Genomic DNA, 4,028 nt, shown 5'->3' on the forward strand with positions numbered 1-4,028 from the left:
GAAGAACTCAATTTTTATATTGCTCCCTTTCAAAGATTCTTTAAATTTATGTAGCACTCATGTGACCGAGCAAACCAAATACTAAAAAGCTGTCAGCCAGCAAAGCAAGAAACTTGCTTTCAGGTGTAGCCAGAGGCACTGAAGAGACTTAGATAAATTCTAAGCCACTGCCAAATCAAAATTAAATGAACTATCATCCTGGAGTGTTATGCTTCTCTTATTAATCAAGACGAATGGTTGGGCAAAAGGTCTTAGTATTATTGCTTCATTCACCCATTTGCTCAATTGCCTGAACATCCACCTTCCCCCCAATGCTTATGTGTGCATGATTTATTGCTAGGTGATATACAAAAGCAAATTAGATATTATAAAGAAACAACTTGCTTACAAATTTCTTCTGATCTCAGGAAAGTTCTAAACCTTTTCAAGGAAATATAGTACAGAAAATATAATGATAAAACATGGCTCTGCCAAAGCAAGGCAAAATGTATAAGCATTATTAAAGTGTGACTATGTCTCACGTTTTCATACCATGTATTTTCAACTTTTTATTTAAATAAAAGTATCATAACCAGTACCCCGGAGCTCTTGTCTCTAGCTGCGTATGTATCAAAAGATGGCCTAGTCAGCCATCACTGGAAAGAGAGGCCCTTTGGACTTGCAAACTTTATATGCCCCAGTACAGGGGAACGCCAGGGCCAAAAAGGGGGAGTGGATGGATAGGGGATTGGGGGGTGGGTATGGGGGACTTTTGGGATAGCATTGGAAATGTAAACGAGGAAAATACCTAATTAAAAAAAAAGAGGAAAAAAGTATCATATTAATACATTTTTTTTTTTTTGTTAAAAATTCCACTATTCTGAGGAGGAGGAGGAGGAGGAGCATGGGGATGAGGCCATGATGGCCCTGGTCCAGAACCTGGCCAGACTATTTAAAAGAGCAGAAGATGCGCATCCAGACCCGGAATAAGGAGAAAAACAAGCTGCGGAAGAAGAAGCTCCAACGGAACTTCCAGATCAGGGCACTAGACCTGATCAAGGTGCTGGTGACCAAGTAGCCTGAACACCCTCTGATCCTGGAACTACTTGAGCCACTGCTGAACATGATCCAGCACAGCATGCGCAACAAAGGCTCCAGCAAGCAGGAGCAGGACACATGCACAAGGCCGCCCGCATCTTCATGCACCACCTATGTCGTGCCCGCCGCTCCTGCCACGAGGTGGGGCCGTGTGCAGAGGCTCTGAATGCCCAGGTGGAGAGGCTTGTGTAGCAGGCTGGCAGCCAGGCTGATGCCTCTGTCGCCCTATACTACTTCAATGCCTCTCTGTACCTGCTACGAGTCCTCAAGGGCAACACCACTAAGAGGCACCAAGATGGTCAGAAGTTACACGGAGCTGACACCGGGCCTGAGCCCAAGGACTCAGAGGACCAGACTGCTAACTGCTTAGACTTGGACTTTGTGACCCGGGTGTATTCAGCATCATTGGGATCTCTTCTGACCAAGCGTAACAGCTCACTTACGGTCCCCATGTTCCTCAGCCTCTTCTCCAGATACCCAGTGATCTGTAAGAACCAGCTTCCCATTCTGGTTCAGCATATGGCTGGCCCATCTTGGCCTCGCCATCAGGCCCAGGGATGCCTGATGCTCCAGAAGACTCTGTCTGCACGGGAGCTAAGAGTCTGTTTTGAGGATCCTGAGTGGGAGCAGCTGATTACCCAACTCTTGGGGAAGGCCACCCAGACTCTTCAGACTCTTGGGGAGGCATAGAGCAAGGGGGAGCACCAGAGGGAGCTATCCATCTTGGAGCTGCTGAACACTCTCTTCAGGGCAGTCAATCAAGAGAAGCTGTTCCTCACTGCTCCCTTGGGCATGCTTCAGAGCAAAATACAGAAGCTGCAGCAAAGCCTGCAGCAGAGGAACCACTCGTCTGGCTCCAATCGCCTCTATGATCTCTACTGGCAGGCCATGAGGATGCTTAGGAGTCCAATGCCCAAAGTCAGAAAAGAAAAATGCCAAGAATATTCCTAGCGACACCCAGAGCCCCGTCAGCACAAAGCAGAGGAAGAAGGGATTCTTGCCAGAGACCAAGAAGCAAAAGAAACTTAAATTTGAGCACACCACACCAGAAAAGAATGCTGTGTCACAGCAGGATGCAGTGACAGATGGTGCCATACCTGCTGCCACTGGTAAAGACCAGCCCCCCAGCACAGGCAAGAAGAAAAGGAAAAGGGTAAAGGCTAGCACCTCATCCCAGGTGAATGGGATAACTGTGGCCAAGAGTCTGGCTCCGAGTAACCCCACCCTAAGCCCCTGCACCCCTGCCAAGACCCCAAAAACTGCAGAAGAAAAATGAGAAGCTGTCACAGGTGAATGGAGCCACTCCTGGGTCCCCCATAGATGCTGAAAGCAAAAAAGCATCATCAGGAGGCTCTTGGCACAAAGGAGGTCATAAGAAAGTCCCCCCAGTCTGCCCTGCCAAAAAAAAAAAAAAAAGAGCAAGGCTGTCTCTGGTGAGCAGGAGCCCCAGCCTGTTAAAGAGTGGGGTAAAGAAAAGGAGAGTGGCCAGCAGAGAGTGCAGACACCTTGAGAGTGTATGGTCTTGCTTCCCTGCCCTAGAGACTCCTATCTTTTCACCAATATTTTAATAAACAATCCATGATGCTAAAAAAAATTCCACTATTCCCAGGCAAAGCAAAAGTACCATGTAAGTGTTTGTGATATTGCTTTCCACTAAAATATATGCTTTTCATAGTTTTCATGTTCCTGAACTAAGACTAAAGAAGGTTTGCTTCATGTAGTGGTTTGAATGAGAATGGCCTCCATAGAACAAAATACTCAGGGAGGAAATATGGAGACAAAGTGTGGAGCAGAGACTAAAGGAAAGGCCATCCAGAGACTGCCCCACTTGGGGATCCATCCCATATACAGACATCAAACACAGACAGTATTTCAGATACCAAAAACTGCTTGCTGGCAAGAGCCTAATGTAGCTGTCTCCTAAGAGGCTCTGCCAGAGCCTGACACACACAGAGGTGGATGATCATAGCCAACCATTAGACTGAGCACAGGGTCCCCAGTGGAAGAGCTAAAGAAAGGACTAAAGAAGCTGAACAGGTTTGCAACCCCATAGGAAGAACAATATCAACCAACCAGACCCCCCAGAGCTCCCAGGGACTAAATCACCAACCAAAGGGTACACATAGATTGACTCATAACTCCAGCTGTATATGTAGCAGAAGATAGCCTTGTTGGGCATCAGTGGGAGAAGAGGCCCTTGGTTCTGTGAAGGCTCAATGCTCCAGTGTAGGGGAATGTGAGGGCGGGGAGGCAGGAGTGGGGGGGTGGGTGGGTGGGTGGGAGAACACCCTCATAGAAGCAGGGGGAGAAGGGTGTGATAGGGAGTTTCTGGAGGGGAAACCAGGAAAGGGGAGAACATTTAAAATGTAGATAAAATATCCAATTAAAAAAAGAATGGCCTCCAGAGACCTCCAGGGGTGTCATTCTGGACTCAGAGGTTGGAGTTTTTTTCACCACCTGGGAGCTGTACCCCCATAACCACTCTGTCCTGCTTAGCCACCCCTACCCTCCAAGCTGAAGCGTGGCCTGGCTTTTGTCTTCCCATTTAGTTTCCCTACTTTATTCTCCCTTTTTTATGCTTAATTTATTAAATTTATTAAAATAGTTGCTGTAAAAATAACTAAATGGTTAAAATAGACTTGCAGGTCAATCTTAAATGGGGGTGGGTCTGAGGTGGGATGGGGAGAGGGAAAGATGTTTTGATACAAACAAAACAAATGCACTTTGGGTGTGTTTGGTATTTTTCTGGGCATAGAGGGGTGGGTGTTGGGATGTCCCTGTAGATTAGTTCCAGAGTGGGGTGTCTGTAAATACTGTACTAATAGGCATGTGTGACTCTTGTAAAGGGACATTAGTAGCTGCTGCAGGTCCTGTTTGGAAACTGTGTGTATAATTCCCGTTTTTTTCTAAGTATCAGCGTGGGAGACATTTGACTCTTGTGTTTGTATCTT

At 46.7% G+C, this 4,028-nt stretch overlaps 1 pseudogene; it reads left to right on the top strand.

The window, feature by feature from the left end:
• On the top strand, positions 868-2,664 carry Gm5184 (predicted gene 5184; annotated as a pseudogene).

Source organism: Mus musculus, chromosome 12 (assembly GCF_000001635.26).
Source record: "Mus musculus strain C57BL/6J chromosome 12, GRCm38.p6 C57BL/6J".
Lineage (NCBI taxonomy): Eukaryota > Metazoa > Chordata > Mammalia > Rodentia > Muridae > Mus > Mus musculus.